This window comes from Chrysochloris asiatica, unplaced genomic scaffold, assembly GCF_000296735.1.
Source record: "Chrysochloris asiatica unplaced genomic scaffold, ChrAsi1.0 scaffold00133, whole genome shotgun sequence".
NCBI classification, from domain to species: Eukaryota; Metazoa; Chordata; class Mammalia; order Afrosoricida; family Chrysochloridae; genus Chrysochloris; species Chrysochloris asiatica.
In genome coordinates, this window is record NW_006408651.1 from 702,805 (window position 1) to 725,701 (window position 22,897).

At 38.6% G+C, this 22,897-nt stretch overlaps 1 protein-coding gene across 2 annotated transcripts in view; it reads right to left on the minus strand.

The window, feature by feature from the left end:
• The window catches only part of LOC102824254 (estrogen-related receptor gamma-like), an 812,051-nt gene that overhangs the window by 602,413 nt on the left and 186,741 nt on the right, over positions 1-22,897 (minus strand). For both annotated transcript variants that reach the window (XM_006869693.1, XM_006869694.1), the window contains exon 2: positions 4,472-4,564. The gene's annotated coding sequence lies outside the window, so the exon portion shown is untranslated. The remainder of the gene's footprint in view (positions 1-4,471; positions 4,565-22,897) is intronic.

Sequence of the window (22,897 nt, forward strand, 5' to 3'; positions counted from 1 at the left end):
TATAGGAAGGATAGATACAGAAAATAAATAAATGGATATTAGGAAGAAGGTGACAATTCATAGGATTTAAAATCAATAAAAACTTAAAACCTGAGGAAGTCTTGTTGCTAATCTAAAGTTATTATGAAAGACTAAAGATAAATTAAAGCTGTCAACTTCTGGGTATCTATTGGAAAAGAAGAGAGTAGTGAAGGAAAACAAACTCAACCCACACCAAACTCACTACCATCGAGTCAATTTTGACTCATAGAGATCCTGTATCGAGTTTCAGAGGCAGCACGTTTTTATGGAAGCTGAAAGTCTTAACTTTCTCCCATGGAGTGACTGGTAGGTTGGAACTTCTGACTGTATCTTATAAAACTCTTAAAGAAACACAAGGGAGTAGTAAGTAAAAACAGGTAAAATTTTGCTCGGTTTATTTCTCGTACCAATGTTGATTTGAGAAGTCATTGTGACACAATGCTTTAGCCCTCCGTTGCTAACTGAAAGCTCATGGTTCAAACCCACCGGTTGTCCAGCAGAATAATGATAGGGTGCTCTGCTTCCCATTGTAAAAAATCGACAACCTTAGAAACCCTATGAGGCAGTTCTAAACTGCTCTATAGAGTTACTATGAGATGGAATCGATTCGTTGGTTTGGTTTGGTTGGGTTCTTCTAGTTTGATTATTGTTTGTTTAAAACTCACTTTCAAATTTATTTTCAAAAAATCCAGAGGCAGAAGACAGTTAAATAAAACATCCTGAAACATTCAATCTATACATAAGCTACACAAGTGAGGGTGGGTCTTCTTTTAACATTGTTGTCAAGTTCCATTGAGTCCGTTCCGACCCATAGCAGCCCCCTATAGAGTTTCCGAGGAGCAGCTGGTGACCTTGAACTGCCGACCTTGTGGTTCAAGCTGACATTACAATCCAGCACATTAACCCACAGCATCACACCAGGACTAGGTATTCTTAAATAAGTTCAGTTTTGGCCCCACTTAGGTAGCAGTAAACTTTCTGCTAATCCTTAGTCATAAACTAATAGTATTGACAAAGGCATTAAACAAAAACAATAAAAATAGTCAGGAAGCACAGAGAAAAGAATGCCATGCTAGCCCATCTTAGTTTGCAGGAAAAGGTATTAAAATACCAACAATACAAAATAGACTTGAACAACGACTTTTTTTAAAGGGTGGGAGAAAATGTTCCCAGACTTCAGAAGATAAGTGTCCTAGAGGTTTCATTGATTAGTTGATACGTTTGCTGGTGAGTGATTAGTCGATTAGTCAGAAAGGTTTGAATTAGTTGCTGGAGCTCTGCCTCCCATGAATAAAATGCAGGGAGTGTTCTCTCTCCCACCCTCTGTGACAGATGATATCTGTTTTCTCCTGTGACTTTGAATTTAAGAGCCACTGAAGCTCAGCAACAGTATATTCTGGCTCAAATGAGCTGAAAATTGCATTCAATTTGAATTTCAAAAATGGAGGTGAGGAAGGGGGGAAAAAACCTTCTTTACCCATCAAGACTCCACACTTTTCAACTCCTTCCTGCTGCTTAGTTGCATTCTGCAGGGCTGGGGACCTGAAACCCAGGATGTGAAGCAGGGGAAAGAGGATAGCTGGATTCCTGCCCAGTCTGAGTTTAAAAATAAACTTTTAGTAGTCAGGATCAAAGCAAACCTCACTTTTACGCAAATGCATAATGCAGAATACGACCCAAGAAAGAAGTAGATTTATCTTTTCCAAACTCAAATTGGCCCGTCTTTTCTTTTCTTTTTTTTTTTTTTTTCATCTTGTGTACTTTGGAGGTGATAAAGGTGAAGGTGTTTTCCCTGGACAATTCTAGAAAACCAAATTATTTCCTAAATTAAAATGACTTCCTATTCAGCTCACTTAAGACTCTCACTCCTGAATGCTCCTTTACTTCCCTTTCATCTGCCTCCCATTATACAGTAGATGTGTTCTTGAAAAGTTGAATGAGTGGACATTGATTTTTCAAATCAAATCATATTTTAAATGCTGTAAGAGATTTGGATATTTAAATAAATCTTGTGATGCTTTATAAAACCAAGCTATTTTTAGAACCGCAAATAATTGCCCCCTTTTGCACGGGCATAGTACGCATGAGTTTGGAAATATGTCCAAGTTTTCTTTTTTAAAATCGATATGCCATTTTATTTTGTTGTTGCTGAGAACATGCACATCAAAACATACACCAACTGTTGTTGTTGTAGTGCCATCAAATCGATTCCGACCCATAGTGACCCTGTATAGGGTTTCCGAGGAGCAGCTGGTGAGCTTGAACTGCAGACCTTGCAGTTCAAATGGCTTTGCAGTCTGGCGCATTTACCCACAGCACCACACCAGGACTCCTACTAAACATGTATCATATGGTGACATTGTTTACCGTCTTTGAGTTATGTAATCATTCTCACCCTCCTTTTCAGAATTGTTTCTCCTCAGTAACATATATTCAATGTCTCTCAAGGTTTCTATCTAGTCTTTCAAGTTGTGATTGTCAATTTGATCTCATATAACTAATTCTTAAAAGAGTTTAATAGTCAAGTCAGCCCTGTTTTGCTAGTTAAATTAAACAACTGTTTGGCATTGAGAAGACTTCAGAGGATATTTTCGGATTTAGGTTTAGAAATTATCTCATGGTGATAGTTTCAGGGGTCCATTTAACCTTCAGGCCTCCAGGAAGTCCGGAGTCCAGGAGAATTTGTAATCCTGTTCTGTATTTACCTTCCTTTTGATCAGGACTCTTTTATGGAATCTTTGATCAAAATATTTATTAATGGTAGCTGGGCACCAGACAGCTCTATGGCTGAATGGCAAAGGAGGCAGCTGTCCCTGAAGGCAATAAGCCTTCCATTTTTGACCCTCTTTTTTTCTTCTATTGTTAAAATAGAATAATTTTTACAAGTTTTTATGACTTCAGGAATTACACACTGAACTAGAAGGTAGAACATAGACACTAGAAATATTATTAGGCCAATTAACTGGGATGTCCTTTGGACATTCAAACCTCCCAAGGCCCTAAACCACTCAAACCAAGAAACCAAAATCCATAAGGCATTTAGTTGCATATAATCAGCATCAACAGGTATTCCTTGTGTGTGTGTGTGTGTGTGTGTGTGATTGTTATAAATGTATCTACCACACAACTGTTAACAAGTCAACATTTTACAAATGCACAACTTATTAATAACAATTACAATAATCCTACCCTTAATCGATACAATTATCATTGCCACTAACCCCGTCTCTCCTTCCAAGTTTTCCTAAAGTAAGGTACACCTGTATAGTTTATAAGGAACACACGTTCAAGTGTCACCAAGAAGTAAATGTAGATGGATGCTACATGGAACAGCAGATGAAACCTCAGAATCATGGCACTGAATGATAATTAACTAGCGTTCCATTTCATGGTAGTTTGAACTAAAGATGCAACAAGAACTTCAACGCATTTCAAATATGGAAACACATTCTCCCACTGCCTAATTATCCTCCATTTGCAAATTTAGCAGCTTGGGTGCCATGAAAGAGGCAATTCAACTTCTAAAGTATCATTTCCCATATTGAAGCTAGAAACTGCTGACTGCTGTTCAGGAAAACTGACTTACTCCAGAGGGTTCAATACCACACGGGATTGAGCAGGCATGATCAGCAGTGAGTAGGTAGCACCTACTATGCTAATGGAGGAACTAACCATTTAGGGCAGGGGTTCTTCACCTTTTTGGAGTTACGAATGTATTTGAAAGTCTAATGGATGCTCAGACCCTCTCCACTAAAAGAAGCCCTCCTTGGTATGATCTACCCATGACAATCATTGTGAGGGGGGGTCCATGAACCCAACTGAAGGTCCAGTAGATCGACTGAGTAGTAGTTCATAGTAATCTGGAAGAGTAGGCATTAAATGATTTTATTTTCAAACTGGAGTGAAGGAACTTCAGAATCTAGAAACTCTTGGAAATATTTGGTCATGCAATTGGTAACTAATGGCATAGGAAGCACTTTTAATACATTTGTAGAGGGCAGAATCAGAAAGACAGGACTTCTTGTTTGAAGTAATGGAAAAGACATGTTTTACTTCTCTATGCATCACCAAAAGATGAGAATGAAGAAATACACTGTCTGACCCCTATACTCCTGGCTTACTGGCCAATATAGTGAATCAATAGAAACAAGGATAAAATGATACAAAAGAAACCACAGGATCACTGCAACACACACCCTCAGAATAGTCCCATTTGTCAGAATGCTTGATATAATACAACACTTTAGAAGCATAAATATAACCTTTTTTTTTTGCTTTTTAAAGACAGAATGTAGAGATAATAGGAGACTTCTCACTGACGTTGTTAACGAAATACTTGACAAGAACAGATGTCAAGAGGCCACTTAAACCAGTAATATGTATCACTTGACATTGTGTTATGTTGACTTAAAAATAAGATTAATATCCACTAATCTAGAAAACAGCTTACCTTTCAAACTGCAACAATGTTAGCGTAGGGTTTGTTTCCTTACATCTTCATACTTTTGTATTGTTTCATTGATGAACCAGTAAATTGCCAGCGCTATTCATTTATGTGACGTAAGCAAGAATCCAACCCCAGAAAAAAAGAAAAGCAAAGAAAAGAGTGAGGTCAATTTTCTTGGCCGCTGCATTTAATAAAATCTCCCAGCAATCGAGTTAAGCACACATTAATAGCTCTGACTGAATATGCTCTGCTTTAGCAAGTCTTTGATTTTCCTATATATAAACTCAGGGCTGTATTAATACTTAAAATAAGGTACAGTCTTCATTTCTTATTTTAAGTTTTCTTCCTCCTCAGCTTTATCAGATTTATTAATCTTCCGCTCCTCTCTTATTTATAGCAAATGCTCTGGTTAGAGTTTCAAAGCATTTTCCATTATAACACCCATTTATAACTTTCAGAAAAAAAAATTTTTATTTTCCCATCAGAGGTACCAAGGGGACATGTTACTTATTTAACATTATTCTCAAAATATATGCATTTTTCCAAATAAGTGGGCTTTGTTTCTTATTCCTATGATCTTCATGAAAGATGAAAGGAACAGGTAGATGAACAGGTTTTCTGATTGGGAAAAGTTACCACTTCTATTTTAAATAACTCTGTGGTGGGTGGGTTTTAACAAAATGTGTTCAGTAAAACATTGTTTCAGGGAGAATGTCTTTCAAAGAAAGCTATAAGTTTGAACCTCATGAAATTGATGATATTCAACAAGTTTAAGCCTAAAAAAAAAGGCAATTCCTCATGATGAAACTAGTATTCCTCTTTTCCCTCCTGTTAAGGCACTGAAGTTCTGATAGCATAGTGCTTAGGAGTTGGGCTGCTAACCTCAAGGTCAGCAGTTTGAAACTACCAGCCATTCTGCAGGAAAAAGATGGGGCTTTTTTTTTTTTATTTTTTTATTTAATGTTTTATTGTGAATTATGTGATAGTTTACAAGGGAGAACATTAGTTTTACATTTATCCTATCGTATATCATTTCATTGCCATGGTTACAATCCCTTCCATGTATCATCAACCAACCAGAGGGTATATACTACAAGCCTGCCTCCTGGTCATCAGCACACAGCCCCTCTCCCTCTCTGGGTCTAAAGTCCCTAGCTGCTCCATCTCTCCATGTCATCGTCTCTGCCTCCATCTCAGGCATCACTGCTTCTCTGGGTAGGGTCCTGCTCTCCGCTCTTCTCCCTTGATAGTCCTAGGGACCTCCGCTCCTAGACTGAAAAGTTAATCACTCCCCTCCTTGCTACAAAACATCTACCTTTACATTTCTGACCCTCACAATCAGTCCTGATAACAATTATTCACTATTGTAGCACAAGAGATCTATCCACATTTCCTTTCATCAGCCCCGCCTAGACAGATGGATACTACTCAGTGGAGATTCTACCTTCCACCACACTCTCTGGATCTAGGTTCCCTCTTGAAAGCTTGTAAGCAAGTCACTTATTGCCTTTTGTAGCCCAAGATGGGGCTTTTTGCTCCTGTAAAGATTTACAGTCTTGGAAACCCTATGCAAGGTCACTATGAGTTGGAACTGACTCCATAGCACACCACCACCAAGAACAAAAAGATTCCTCAGATATTGAAGAGTAGCTCTGTGCTGGACTGGTAGCTCAGGGAAATGCAAAGCAAGAAGAAGGCTGTGGCCAAATGACAACAGAAACAAGCCCCCCCTCCCCCCAACTCCAACAGGTTGTTTGGAACACACTCTGATGCCTTTTATTAAGCACAAAATGTGGTAAAACTAATTAGTCATGTGGCACCAGGCCATTTTCCATCACATCCCTTGAGGCATGAATGTGGTAACTGTAGAACACTTCAAAGAGATTCCTGTATTGTGATGAAAAGATTCTCAGAGGGGCCTCCAAATCAGAATCACTAAAGACACCCTTCAAATCAGTAGCTGCCCAGCCCCCTTTCTTTACCTTAAAAGTAAAATACTAAACAATTAAACAAGTTTGAGGTTCCAACTTCCCTTCTATAAAAAGCCATTGGAATCATTCTTTGATCATCTTCTATAAGGCTGATGAGAACTATTTGGGTAACAGAAAACTAAGAAAATTATTTGGGTAATAATTTTAACAAAAGTTATTGTATAGAGTAAAAGCTAAAGATCAACTAAGTTCACAGTCCAATATGGCTTCCAGAAGAGACTGGAGTCTAATAGGACGTACACTTAGAGGAAACTGGAAAAGAGTCAAGAAAGGAGGGTGCTTTGCATATAAATATTGTTGTTGTTGTTATGTGTCATCGAGTCGGTTCCGACCCATAGCGACCCTGTATAGGGTTTCCGAGGGTGTAAATCTTTACGGGAGTAGAAAGCCTCATCTTTCTCCGGCGGAGCAGCTGGTAGTTTCGGACCGCTGACCTTAAAGGTTCACAGCCCGATTCGTAACCACTACGCTACCAGAGCTCCTTTTGCATATAAAATATAGGAGATTTTTATTTACTTCTGTTAAAAGTGAAAAAGGACAAGATGACTCCAATGTGAGAATCCAACCTATCTCCTTTCTAGGATTGTAAACATAGGAAGCATGTTTAAAAGCTGTGACTTGTGTAAGTATAACATTAGGAGCCCATCCAGTTGGCACTATAGGGTAAGTAGACTGATGTACTTAATTTATACTGCTACATTTTTTTCCCTTTATTTTTAAAGAAAGCATAGGCCTCAACAAGTGAAAAGGAAGAATTTGAATACACAAAAATACTTCAGCTACTGACTTAATCAGTCACTGATTAATAAGTAGGAAACCCTATAAAAAGGGTGCTATGAATCAGAACCCACTGGATGACACATAACAAGTGATTTAATCACTTGATTGAGGTTGTTGTTAGCATTACTGTTAACATTACTGTAATCCATGTAATTCCACCAGTGACTGGCCAATGTGAATGTAATTTACAAGTTAATTAATTTTATTTTTTTAAACAACTTTTAAATATGTAAATTGTCAAATTCCATCTCTGAAATCTATGAAAATTTGAAATACTGTTAATATTGCAATGGTTGTTTTGGGGTCTAGTTTTCCTTTTGATCCCACACATACAATTCAATGTGGAAGCATCTTCCTTGGAGTAGACTATACAGATGGGTGAAGTCCTGGGATACATTCATTGTAGGATAAACATTGGACCACAAGGTCAGTTTAAACTATAAGGTCATCGGTTCAAAATCACCAGGCACTCCTTGGAAACCCTATATGGAGTATCTGCTTTGATGTTGTTGTTGTTGTTAAGTGCTGTCAAGTCGATTCTGACCCACAGTGACCCTGTATAGAGTTTTCAAGGAGCAGCTGGTGAGCTTGAACCACTGACCTTGCAGTTCAAACACTAGTGCAGTCTGATGCATTAGCCCACAACACCACACCAAGACTCCGGGGTTTCTATGAGTAGAACCCAACTCAATAGCACTTAACAACAACATACATAATGGGTGGTTCTCAGGTCATCCATCAGTAAGCTGTGGGATCTGTTTTTGGAGACTTGGGGAGAAACAATTATTGTCACTAAAATCTCTTTCAGTAATTCATAAGACTTTTAAGGATTGGTTGCAAGGGGAGAAAAGATGAATGCTTAGTGCCTCTTTAATTCCTTATGAAAGCATTTGAAATGTTCTGAACCCAAAAGTACATGAGTAAGGTGACTTATGGGGAATTGTTGTTGTTGTTAAGTGCCGTCAACTTGGTGTTGACCCATAGCGACCCTGAATAGGGTTTCCAGGGAGCAGCTGGTGAACTTGAACTACCGACCTTGCAATTCAAACAGCTTTGCAGTCTGGCACATTATCCCATAGCACCACACCAGGACTCCTTATGGGGAATTGGATTTGGGGTCTTGCAATTTGGGAGTCTTCTGGGGAAGGGGTGAAAAATGAGTTTGCTCTTCAGCTGCTCTCCTGTTATTTCAGTTTCGGCATATTTATCTATACCCATCTCATGCACTGTCCCATTCCATGTTCAAGGATAGAAGAAGACAATGGAGTATTGGGAAGGTATGTATAATCAGTTTCTGTTCTATGTTCTCTTCCTTCTATAAAATTCAAGATACATTTCCCCAGATCAGTTCTGTATTAAATAGTGATAACCAATCCAAGTGGAAGACTTTTATATTCAACACTACAGGTAAATACTGAACAATAAGAAATAGGGCTGATGTAAACCTTCAATACAGACACTTGAAGTACACAAGAGTAAAATACAATAAAAGGAAATACGATTGTAATATATATACAATCCTATAATAAAAATAATAACAAACAATATCTATGAGAAGATATAAAGGTAGACATGCAGCCTGAAGAGATGTATGAAGGCAAATGGGAGTAAACCATGAGTATATGTATATATGTTTGACAGAGGATATTTCTACATATGCATTTATACGTACTGCAGACATATCCAAAAATATTGTAGAGCACACAGGGAGCAAAGTTCTGAAAACCTCACAGCCATAACCAAGCACTTTGAAGGACTGAGTCACTGGGCTTGGGCTTGGAGACTTAGGACCAGAATGTTGGGGGACATCTAGGTCTACTGGCTTAACATAATCCAAAAAGACAATGCTCTTAAAAACTTGTAAGTTGCCATCTAAGATGCAGCTATTGGTCACTCCCTGTTCAGAGGAAAGAGTCATGAAAATAGAAGACCCATGGAAAACTAGTCTACATGAACATCAGTCTCTGTGACTCTGAGACCAGAAGAACTAGATGGTGTCTGGTTACCACTACTGACTGCTCTGACAGGGTCACAATGGAAAGTTCTGGGCATAAAAGAAGAAGTAGGACAAAATTCAAAATAATAAAAAAAAAAAAAAGAAGAAGAGAGAGAAATTGGTGAAACTCAGGACTAGCCCTTAGGCACACTTCAAGTCTGGAACTGACCCCATCCCCAAGGACCAAGGTACAGCCGAACAATAGATAGATCTATAAAATTAATAATAACACCAAGGAGGAAAATTCTTTAAAGCAATCAACCATATGAGACAAAAAGGGCAGAATTCACCTCTAAACGAAGCTCTGAATACCAGACAGGACAAGAACTAAGGACAAATGGAAATGGGAACCCTACGGAGGAAGCAGGAAGAGTGCTGTCCAATTGAAGGGATCATAAACCACATCACAAAACCAACTGTTTATAAATTGTTGAAAAGAAAATTAATTTGCTCTGTAGACTTCAATAAAAGTGTAAAACAAATAAACAAAACAAGTTCAGTTTCAGTATGACTTCAGGTGATTTTTGTGGGTAACCTAGGAAATGCACTACTATTTCTTTCTTTTCTTTTCTCTATCTGCAAATATTCTACATTCCAAACTAGGAGATTTAAAATACAGATTGGGACACAACTGTTTTGCAAACTGGAAACTTCCTAATTAATTAATAAGACTGGACACAGAAACTGACACCAAAGGAATTTATTTTGAGATGAAGAACTACCAAGTATAGTTGTCTGGCTTTTGCATTGCATAACTTCAGAGTGGCATCTTTCACATATATTACAATGTAGATAGTATGCACTTTCTCCCTCAAATGGCTGTACAATATGGAGTTGCAGGAAGAAACATGTAGACTCTCTTGCCTGTCTTACAGAGTATGTTGTTAGGTGCCATTGAGTCAATTCTGACTCACAGTGACCCTGAATAGGCTTTCCAAGCAGTGACTGGTAGGTTTGAGCTGCTGACTTTGTGGTCCAGCACATTATCCTGAAGTTCCAGGACTCTTAGAGAGTATAGTTAAAGCAAATATGTTGTTGTTGTTGTTATTGTTAAGGGCTGTTAAGTCAGTTCCAACTCATAGCACTCCTGTATAGTGTTTGCAAGGAGCAACTGGTGAGTTTGAACTGCCAATCTTGTGTCTCAAACCAACCTTGCTGTCCAATGCTTTATCCCACAGTGCTACACCAGGACTCCAAAGCAAATATAGAGAACTTAGTTATTAGTGCTCCTTTACCCATCAAATCACTGACCTCAAGGACGTTGCCACCTATACCACCACTCCCCTGTTCCAACCCAAACCACCAATGGCAACTTCAGTGTTGTTTTGATCACTTCTTACCATCAGAAGGGAAAAGAATTGTTCATCATGTCTCAAACTGGTACTAAGAATGAGAATTACATTATAAGGTAGACTCTAACATTAGGGAGTAGAATTATCAACTATTTGAGATAAAAAGGGCAGCATTTACCCAATAACAAAGGTCAGTACGGTTAGAAAAGAAGGAGGAATGGAAACAAGAAACACAGGGACAAAGTGGGATCAGTGATGTTATATTATGGGATGACAATCAATTACATGAAACAAAATCTATATCAACCATTGAGTGTGGGAAGTTGATCTGCTCTGCTCTACCCAATACAAATATAAGAGGAAAAAAATAGCCAGTTAGCACATACTATTCCTAAAACATAGTAGCATTACAACGTACAACATAGCTGTTCTCAGGGATCCCAAAATTTAACAGTACATCTTACTAGCAGAGGAGTTCCTTAAAATCCATACACATACAGGTACTAAAGTCTGCACATTATATACTAGCAAACAATACATGGATGTTGTTGTTGTTAGGTGCCATCAAGTTGGTACTGACCCATAGTGACCTTATGCACAGCAGAACGAAACACTGCCCGATCCTGGGCCAACCTCACTACTGTTGGCATGCTTGAGTCCATTGATGCTGCCAATTGGCTAATCCATCTCGTTGCGGGTCTTCTTCTTTTTCTCTGACCCTCCATCTTACTAAACATGATATCCTTCTCCAATGACTGGTCCCTCCTGACAATATGTCCAAAGTATAAGAGATGAAGTTTGGCCATCTTGGCTTCTAAGGAGCACTCTGGCTGCACTTCTTCCATCATGGATCTATTGGTTCTTTTGGCAGCCCATGGTACTGTCAATATTCTCTTCCAACACTGTAACTCAAAAGCATCAATTCTTCTACGATCTTCCTTATTCACTGTCCAACTTTTGCATGCATATGAGGTTATTGAAAATACCATGGCTTGGGTCAGGGGCACCTTAGTCCTCAAGCTGACATCTTTGCTCTTCAACACTTTAAAAAGGTCTTGTGCAGCAGATTTGCCTAATGCAATACGACATTTGAATTCTTGACTGCTGCTTCCTTGAGTGTTGATAGTTGATCCAATAAGAATGAAGTCCTTGGCAACTTCAATCTTTTCTCCATTGATAAGAATGTTGTTCATTGGTCCAGTGGTGAAGAATTTTATTTTCTTTACATTGATATGTAAACCATACTGAAGGCTGAACTCTTTGATCTTCACCAGTAAATGTTTTAAGTCCTCCTCACTTTCAGCAAGCAAGGCCGTATCATCTGCATATCACAGGTTGTTAATGAGTCTTCCTCCAATCCTGATGCCACGTTTTTCTTCATAGAACCCAGCTTCTCAGATTATTTTCTCAGTGTACAGGTTGAATAAGTATGGTGAAAGAATACAACCTTGTCGCACACCTTTTTAAATTTTAAAACATTCAATGTTCCCATGTTCTGTTCGAACAACTGCTTCTCGGTCCAGGTACAGATTCCTCATGAGCACAGTTCAGTGTTCCGGAATACTCAAAATTAGCAATGTTATCCATAGCTTCTCATGGTCCACATAATCGAAATCCTTTGCATAGTCAATAAAGCATAGGTAAACATCTTTCTGATATTCTCTGCTTTCTGCTAAGATCCATCAGACATCAGCAATGATATCCCTCATTCCACAATCTCTTCTGAATCTGGCTTGAACCTCTGAAAGTTCTCTGTCAATGTATGATTGTAGCAGTTTCTGTATTACCCTTAGTAAAACTTTACTCACATGGGATATCAAAGAGATTGTCCAATGATTTCCACATTCTGTTGGATCATCTATCTTTGGAATGTGCACAAATATGGATCTCTTTCAATCAGTCGGCCAGACAGCTGTTTCCCAAATCTCTTGGTAGAGATGAGTGAGTGCCTCCTGTGCCACCTCACTTTCTTGAAAGATTTCAATTTTTATTCCATCAATTCCTGGTGCCTTGTTCTTTGTCAATTCCTTCAATGCACCTTGAACTTCCTCCTTCAGGATCATTGGCTCTTGATCATATGCAATCTATTGAAATGGTTGAACATTAACCATTTCCTTTTGGTACAGTGACTCTGTGTATTCCTTCCATCTTCTCTTGATGCTTTCTGCATCATTCAATAATTTGCCCAGAGAATCTTTCAATAATGAAAGTTGAGTCTTGAATTTTTTTCTTCAGTTCCCCCAGCTTGAGAAATTCTGAGCGTGTGCTTCTTTTATGGTTTTCTGATTCCTCTTTGCACATTTTGTTGTAATATTTGGCTTTATCTTCTCGAGCTGATATTTGAAATTTTCTCTTCAGCTCTTGGACCTCCTCATTTCTTCCATTTGCTTTAGCATCTCTACGCTGGAGAGCAAATTTCAGTGTCTCTTCTGACATCCATTTTGACTTTTTCTTTTTTTCTTGTCTTCTCAATGAATTTTTGCTTTCTTCATGTATGATGTTCTTGATGTCATCCCACAACTCTTCTGGTCTTTGGTCTTTAGTGTTTAATGTATCAAATCTGTTCTTCAGATGATCTCTAAATTCAGGGGGAATATATTCGAGGTCATATTTTGGCTCTTGTGGACTTGTGTTCATTTTCTTCAGCTTCAGTTTGAATTTGCATATGAGTAATTGATGGTCTGTTCCACAGTCTGCCCCTGGCCTTGTTTTCACTGATGATATGGAGCTCTCTTTTCACAGATGTAATTAATTTGATTTCTATGTATTCCATCTGGTGAGGTCCATGTGTATTGTCATCTCTTATGCTGTCTAAAGAAGGTATTTGAAATGAACAAATCATTTGTTTTGCAGAATTCTATCATAGAGTAAGTAAATATTTCAAGATGGGGGACGCAAATATTTCCTGTGATTCTTCTGAATATAACCTTAGGATACAGTCAGATATTAAAAGATAAACACTAGAAATTCCTCAGTCTTATAGATTTTCTCCCAGGTGTTATTCATTTGTGTTGAAACAGACTTGATTATTTGAAGTTGTTTCTCCCCTATACCCACCACCCCCCACCCCAGGATTTCAATGAAGACAATCAGACAAGATTTATTGTGGACAGACATAGGCTATACAGTAAGCTGTTGGTTACTGGGAAGATGTGGGGCAAAAGTGACAATTCCCTAGGAAGTTTAATAAGGAAGAAAATATAAATGTATAATCAACGTGATGTCTAAAATTGTCCTTTGGAAGGGAAGAGTGGACCAGAACTTGTGAAGGAGAACAGTGATCCATTAATTTAGTCAGCTCCCTCAGAGATGGAGGCACTGCAGAACTTCTTTCCCAGAGGAACTGAGCTCAAACTTAGACTTTGAGATGTACATCTTCCAATATTTGCCACTTTATAGTTTGTCTTTCCAAATTCAATAATATTGGCTACTGTCTGATGCAGTTTCTGAAGGAGAAAGCTTTTCTATAAATGGGGATGAATTCTTCAGTAAGTCTGCCATCATCCTCCATCTTAAAACTTTGCTAGTCACGTTCCTTACACTTTAACACTGGAAACATAGAAAATCAGGAAGGAAAAAGAAAGTATACTGTAAAGAAAGAGAAGAAATGAGAAATACAGAAAGACAAAGAGAAATGAAAAAATGAGGAAGATTAACAGAGCACATAGCCTCCATTCACTCAAACTCAGACACACATAAATGTACCTGTTACAGATTGAATTATGTTCCCCAAAAAATACATGTTGTAAAACTAAGTTCATATCTTGGATATAATCCCATTTGGGAACAGGGTTTTCTTTCTTATGTTAGTGAGGCCATATCAATGTGGGGTATTTTAAGCCAATCACTTTTGAGATATTAAAAGAGAAAATTAGGCACAGAGACAAGCAAGTAGAAAGACAGGAAAGATAGATGTCAGTGTATAACCTCCAAGGAATGTCAACAAAAATGCAGATGAAACTGAGACAAGGATTTCCCCCCAGAATAAACAAAGTCTTCTCCTAGAAACAGTTTCCTACATTCTGATGCCCAGCCTCCTAAATGGAGTACTGGTGTGGGGCTATAGGATAAGCACTGGACTGCAAAGTAGGTTTGAACTGCAAGGTTGGTGGTTTATACCCACCAGCTGCTCAATGATCCTATACAGGGTCGCTAAGATTCAGAACCAACTCAACAACACTTAACAACCATAGCCTGTCTAACATGTGAAAAAATAAATTTCTCTTGTTTAAAACCACCCCTTGCAGTATTTTTGTTACATCAGCACTAAGAAACTAAGGCAACACTCAAAATTAAATGGAGTACAAATTTTCCTTGGTTTTATAATTTTTCCCCTTGGGGCATACAAGAAGGCTACAATTGACAAAGATATTGGAGATATCCAAGCTCTAGTATACAGCCCTCATTTTTCCAGTGAGGAAACAGACGTGATGAAGCAAGATTGACCACGGACCAGTGTAACATTCAACCAACTACAGCTATCTGAAAGTACTAATGGATTTCCAACTACTGTGGTGCTGTAGGATAAGCACTGGGCCCCTAACCACAAGGTTGGTGGTCAGGCCTACCAGCTGGTCCATGGGAGAAAGAGGATTTCTGCTCCCACAAAGATTCACAGCCTTGGAAATTCTATAGAGGATCACTGAGTCAGAATGGCTCAATGGCACTTAACATCAACAGACAGCAAACGTGAGGTTACGATGGTATCTAAGTTACCTAGTGCTGTTCTAACAGAATACCTCATGTGGGTAGCTTTAATAATAGAAATTCCCTCATACTACAAGTCCTAACTCAGAGTACTGACGCTAGGGGAAGGCTTTCTCGTAGAATATTCTGGAAGAAGGTCCTGGTTCTGGAAAGAGGTCTGGTCTCTTCTGGTCTTCTGCACCTGGCAATCTTCCTGTGACTTGGAATCCTTCTTCCCCTATATCACTGCTTCTCTTGCTTGCTTGATTAATCTCTTTAATTTATTTAAAAAGATTTATTTAAGACACACCTTAACTGCAAAATGATGCGTTGTGGAAAATGGTATGGCACTTCCTTAAAGATTGGAAATAAGAATACCAGCAATCTCATTACGAGGTGTAGATTCTGAAGAAGTAAGAGAGCCATGACACGAATAGCTAGATGCATACCCATGTTCATCGCAGCATTATTCAATAATGAAATTATTCAACAGTGAAAACCTGACAACAATGCAAGAGGTCATCAATGGATACATAGATAATAGTGTGGCACAATAGGATGAGCACTGGACTGCGAACCACAAGGTTGACAGTTCAAACCCACCAGATGGTCCTTGGAAATCCTATACAGGGAGGACTAAGGTGCACCTGACCTAAGCCATAGTGAAAAATAGCCTCATATGCATGCGAAAGCTGGACAGTGAATAAGGAAGAACATAGAAGAATAGATGCCTTTGAATTGTGGTGCTCGAGGAGAATATTGAAAGTGCCATGGGCTGTCAAAAGAACCAACAGATCTGTTTTGGAAGAAGTGCAGCCAGAGTGCTCCTTAGAGGTCAAGATGGCCAAACTTCGTCTCTCATACTTTGGACATATTGTCAATAGGGAACAGTTGCTGGAGAAGGACATCATATTTGGTAAGATGGTGGGTCAGAGAAAAAGAGAAAGACCCCCCAACAAGATGGATTGGCAAAGTGGCAGCATTGATGGACTCAAGTGTGGCAACAGAAGTGAGGTTGGCCCAGGATCAGACATTGTTTCATTAGCATAAGGTCGCTATGAGTCGGTGCCGACTCGATGACACCTAACAACAGCAACAACATGAGTCAAAACCAACTCGACAGTACAACAATATATACAACATGAACAACAACATATACACAGTGAAATGCTTTCCACCTTTAAAGAATAATGATGAATCTCTTAACACCTCATAACATGGATGGGCCTATATTTATTATGCTGAGTGAAATTAGTTAACCACAAAAAGACAAATATTATATGAGCCCAGAACTTATAAAAGGAATCCTGGTGTGCTGCTATGAGTTAATGCGCTAGACTGCAAAGTCAGTTTGAACCACAATGTAAGTGGTTCAAGCTCACCAGTTGCTCCTAGTTAACTAAGATAGGATAGCTATGGGTTGGAACCTAGTAGATGGCACTCAACAACAACAACTATAAGAATTCAAGAAAAGTTTACACACACAAAACCAAACAAAACGTTATTTGAAAGTTACCAGAGTAGGTGGAAAATGGAGGGTAAATCACTAATTAGTAGTAAACACGTATTTAATTGGGTGAAGGGAAAGTCAATATACAATAAAGGGAGGCCAGCAGAAAAGGATCATGGCAAAGGAAGACATTGGACGAGCACAAGAGTTAAAGGTAGCTAAGATAAATACTACTGCACACACAATCCTCCAACATCAGTAAAAATAATCTCCCAGTCAGAAGGTAAATGGCATTGCATTTACAAATACATGTATGTTTGACAGGATAGTTCTACATATATTTGTATGTTGTTGTTGTTAAGTGCCTTCGAGTCGGTTCTGACCCATAGCGACCCTGTACAGGGTTTCCGAGGGTATAAATCTTTACGGGAGTAGAAAGCCTCATCTTTCTCCCGCGGAGCGGCTGGTAGTTTCGAACCACTGACCTTAAGGTTCGCAGCCCGATTCGTAACCACTACACTACCAGAGCTCCTTATATATTTGTATAGGTGCTACAAATATATCCATAAATATAGTAGAGTATGCAGTGGGGCAAAATTCTGAAAACTTTTAGATATAATCAAATACCTTGAGGGAATGAGTCACTCAGCCTAGGGGTTCAGGACCATAGTTTAAAGGGGACACCAACATTAAATTGCATAACATACTTCACAAAGACAATGATCTACATGCTACTTTGGTGAATAGTAACTGGGGTCTTAAACGTTTGCTAGTGGGTATCTAAAGTGCAACTATGGGTTTCTCCCTATCCGGAGCAGAGAAGAGTGAAGAAAACCAAAGACACAAGGAAATAATTAGTCCAAAGGACTAATGGACCACAAGAACCACAAAGACCAGACCCTGGTCTTAGTTTCTCTCCACAGAACAACTAGAGGGTGCTTTGATACCACTGCTAACTGCTCTGAAATGGATATAATAGGAGGTCTTGGATAAAGTGGGAGAAAAATGTGGAACCAAACTCAAAATAATAACAAAGATCAGCTTACTAGTCTTGTAGAGACTGATGGAATGCTCCAATGACCCTTAGATACCCTTCAAGCTTGCAACTGAACTCACCCAGTGGCTCAACTTTCAGTCAGACAATAGGCAGGCCTATAAAATGAAGAGCAACACCAGAGAGGTACACACACCTTAGAACAATCAGCCATAGGAGATCAAAAGAGCAGCATTTAGTCAGGCACAGAGCTCAGAAAGTGGGAAGGGACAGGAAAGAAAGACAAATGGAAGGACAAAGGACGAATGGAAACACAGGGAGGAAGTGACAACAGTGCTGTTACATTGTGGAGATTGCAACAAAGTCATGAAACAAAATGTGTATGAATTGCTGAATGGAAACCAATTTCCTCTGTAAACTTTCACCTAAATCATAATTCAAACAAACAAACAAAGACTTAATTAACTGATTTGGAAAAAAAAAAAAATAGACACCCTATGTAGTTCTGTCTTATTAATGTAACAAAGAAGACCCATTCCCAAATGGGATTATAACAACAAATACGGGGTAAAGATTCACAATACATGTTTTTTGGGAAGGTACAATTCCATTCATAATAGATAGAAACATTGTCTTTTTCTGGCGGGGATAACACAGCTTAGCTCAGAGGGTTAGAACCTGGAGGAATGCATCTGTGCATAGGCAAAGCCACAGATGACACAGCCTCCAAGGTAATTTGACCCTGGAGATGGCACACTGCAAATTTGGAGGGACAAACTGTAAGCTCTACTTTGTCAAGCCCCAGAAACCCATTTAAGGTAGTGATTTGTTGTTGTTGTTAAGTGCTGTGGAGTCAGTTCCATCTCATAGCGACCCTGAATGGAGTCCTGGTGTGGCACTGGAGGATAATGCGCTGGATCACAAGGTCAGTTTGAATCACAGAGTCGGGGGCTGAAACACACCAGCTGCTCCTCAGAAACTCTATACAGCGTTTCTATGGGTTTAAGCCAACTCAACTGCACTTGACAACAACAACATAGGGTTTCCGAGGAGCAGCTGGTAACTTTGAATCACCAACTTTGCTGTTCAAACCGACCTTGTGGTCCACTGCATTGTCCTGCCGTGCCACACTAGGACTCCATGGTTGTGATTACAAAGTAAAATTTCAGATTATTTTTACTAAGAGTGCATCACTAGATCAGTCAGTTTAAATAACAGCTCACCATCGTTAATCAAATAAAATGATATGAAATAAACAGAAAATACCAAGTGGCAAGCAAAGTCTAAGTTGAAATTATATCATCAGCAGTTACCAGTCAAGAAGAGGGCAAAGAAGTACGAGGTAGAGAGGAAAAAGTGGTTTTGTTGAACAAAGGTTAAGAGTGCAGAGGGGGATGAGTGGAGGAAGGAGGTATTTGCTCAATCAGTACCTATTTTCAGAATTTCCTTCAAGCTGGCTTGGACAGAAAGCCATCAATTATTTAAAAGATGTAACATGATGCTTCCTTTGTTGAAGCAAATCTGCAAGCAGACCCCAAGAGAGAATAAAAAATGAATTAGGCAGAATTTATTAGTGTGCTTGAAGAAAACAAAGACTTGGTTATCAGGACTGACTCTTTTAGAAATAGTTGTTTTTGTTGGCTAAAATCCACAACACTTTTTTTTTTTTCACTCCCTGCTTATGTATTAATTATTTTCTATAGGACATCATACTAAAAGAAGAATAAATCACTTTCTAAACTTCTCCTTTCTTTTCAGATTCAGTTGGATGTACTGTCTTCATTTAAATTACAAATTCACTAATCTGAAACACTGTTTACCAAGGAGCATTTTGAATGAAAGATACAAGAAGTCATTACATCACTCACATTTAAAAAATGACTTTAGACTCCGGACATCATAAAAAACAGTGGGCAGTGTTCTCTGCCTTGGCTGCTGTACTTTAGGTCAATGAATGAAATTCAATTAGTGGGCTTTGTACTCAGAACATTATGATTCTGATGGTTGGTCTAATCAAAACTGGTGTGCCAAGTCCTCGTTCTGTGTTTTGGCAGGCCACAGCTTCAAAATTTTCAATAGAGTAGGTTGGCATGAGCAAAGTTAGTTTCAGAGGAGCTGACTTTTCACATTCATTAGGAAATACATTATTTACTAAACGAATGAATGAACTTTTTGAGAAACTTTAGGACCTGTCCTGAATGAGTCTGTCCAAATGTAGCAATTGACTTAAAACAAATGAGTAGCTCATTTCTTATTGTTAAATTCCACTGAGTCGATTCCAACTCATAGTAACCATGTATAGGGTTTCCAAGGAGCAGCTGAAGCGTTTGAACAACAAGGTTTATGGTCCAGTGTTTAGCCCGCAGTGCCACACCAAGCCTCTATCAGTAGCTCACTAGAACTGGTAAGCCACAGATTAAATAGATCTTTAGATTTTAACCTGATTAAACTGTGCTCAAAGAAAGAGTATGCAGACCAGAATATTAGTGATGTCATAAATGGAATAATAAAATTAAATTATTATTTACCAAATTAAAACAAAGCAATCAACATCTACTTCTAAAGCCTGAGTCTTTGACAGTAAACACTCAGACTACATCATCAGTTCAAAAGGTGCCGTATCTTTGACTTTCTTGAATATGAACCCAAGCAGAGCCAGAACAAGTGGACTGAAGTGTAAGGAATCACACATCATATCCTTTCACTGGGACCACTACACTGGATCAGAATGAACAGTACCGGCAAATCAAACTGATCATTACATGGCCTGAACCTTTGGGCAATGGAAGTAGACAAGCATTAAAGAAAGTTTCAGAAGGATACACAACTGGTTTATCAATAACTAAATTAGCCACTTGAGTCTGAGCATCCGTTTAAATTTTAGTTTTCTTAAAGCAAGACTAGTTCATGTCCTTTTTGCCCCACCATTCAAGCAGAAACAAAACAAGCACCATTATATATTCATCTCCAAGTCTCCTGATTTTTTTAAAAACAATTGTAGGAATAATCACATGAAATATTTATAACAATTGTATAAGGAAGTTGTTAAGGGCTGTAGAGTTAGTTCCGACTCATAGTGACCCTGTACAGGATTTCCTAGGAGCACTGGTGGATTTGAACTACTAACCTTGTGGTTAGCAGTCCAATGCTGATCCTACTAAGACTCATTACACACACACACACACATATATGTTCATGGGCAGGAAAATGGAATTAAAAGTTAGCGTAATTTATCCACAAACTCTTTGAATTCTCTTCAGATATGAAATCCTGGTAGCCTGGTGGGTTAAACATTGGACTGCTAACCAGAAGGTCAGCAGTTCAAACTCTGTATGGGAAAAAAAGTTGAGACTGTCTGTTTCTGTAAATATTTACTCTCAGAAACCCAAAGGAGCAGTTCTACTCTGTTTTAAAAGGTTGCTATGAGTCAGAATGAACTCAGTGGCAGTATATATATATAATTCTCAGTGGTGGCATCTGACTTCTCAGTACACTCCTTCTTGTAAACTTGTTCTAGAAACTTTCGGTTTGTCTACTACTAACCCATGATTCAGTACCATGGAAAGATTTGACTCACAATTCCCTTAGTGCTATTTTTCTCTAACTCAAAACTATATGTACAAATCTATTGTACATATGAATACATCTCATCGATGCCTTTTTCAATGATAAGAGGTCCATTCTAAAGTGAATCTTTCCTTGTGTCAAGGAAAATGCACTCGCTTCCTTCCTACATATGGGCTGCCTCACATGTATTTTCTCAGAAGTCATTAGTAAAATGCAGTCCTAGTGTGGCTTGTATCAGCTTGCAAGAATTGATACAGTGCATGTCTACTCATTTAATTAATCTACATTTAATGACTTCATGCTGGTTCCTTGAAATCATTGTTGTTGTTAGGTGCCATCAAGTCAGTTCTGACTCATAGCTACCCAATGGTGGGAGTAATACCGACCCCATGGTGGGAGTATCTACACTAAAGAAATCAGCAAAAGCTACAAATCAGATCTCCTGTCTCCACATCACCACCATCCATGCCCCCATAAGTCACTTTATCAGCACATAAAGAAAAAGGCTTTAATTTCGCTTCCTTCTTAGCAAATAAAAAGTACAATAGAGCGTCCTGCATCAATGCCCATCTTTTCTTCTTACACTGGCGATTATCCAGAGGTTGGCCAAATTCATTTCCTCTTCTTCCTTGACACAGAGCCAAACCACATTTCCCAGATTCCCTTGTATGCAATTAAGGTCTCTTGAAAGGGAGTAGAGTGACAGGTATCACTCCATACTTAGGCCACATAAACCTTCCCCAACACAGGGTTATATACTGCTTTCCTTTCCATAGGCTTTTGTAGATGATGGGGCAACTTTGCAAATCATGCATGTAATCTGGAAGCCACAGGACAGAAGGAGACCAGGTTGCCAACACGGCACTTGAAAGAAGGCACCTTGATCAGGAACAATCATTATAGACTTCACATCAGAGAAAATCTAACTTGCAGTGTTTGGATGATTAAATATTTGAGTTTTGTTTGATAATGCAGCTACCAATATTATAGCTAAACACTCTCCTCTTCTTGCAATTGTTTTCTTTTTTTTTCAGCTGATAACGATAAATTTGGTCAAGGTTGGACAGATGGAAATAGAAGACCTAATATAATACTGTTATTGCATCGTGACGTTTTGTTTCATTTAGAGTTTTTGATTCTAGGTACTTAGACATTTCATTTCAGTGGCCATCAGGTAAAAACTGGATTATTTCCAGAAAGCTGTGGTACAAGTGTACAGCTCATTCTTTTTGCTTTTAGTGATGTCACCTAAATGAAATGTCTCAATTTAGAAACATTTTCACATTAGAAATATAGGAGGAATGCAATCCATATGCCCTAGGATTTGTCTAGGAAATTAACTATAAAGGCAGTATCCATATCTACAATTAAAATGAGAGCTTTTCACGTATTTAATTTGCCCATGACCTGGCATTTTTCAGTAATTAAAGGAAAATAAATGTGAATTCACTATTTGCAAAGAGTCAAGATTGCCTAATAAGTATATTCTAGGAAGAAGTAAGACACCCCCTTGTGTGCACATGCATACACATACATGCCAGCATGGTGCTTCCCTCTCTATTAAGGATAAAATAAAAAACGACGGCAAGGATAAGAAACCTTTCTAAGTTGGTGATAATGTAGGCTCAGTATGGTGGGATTGTAGCACACATTTAGTCTTTACGCTTATATCT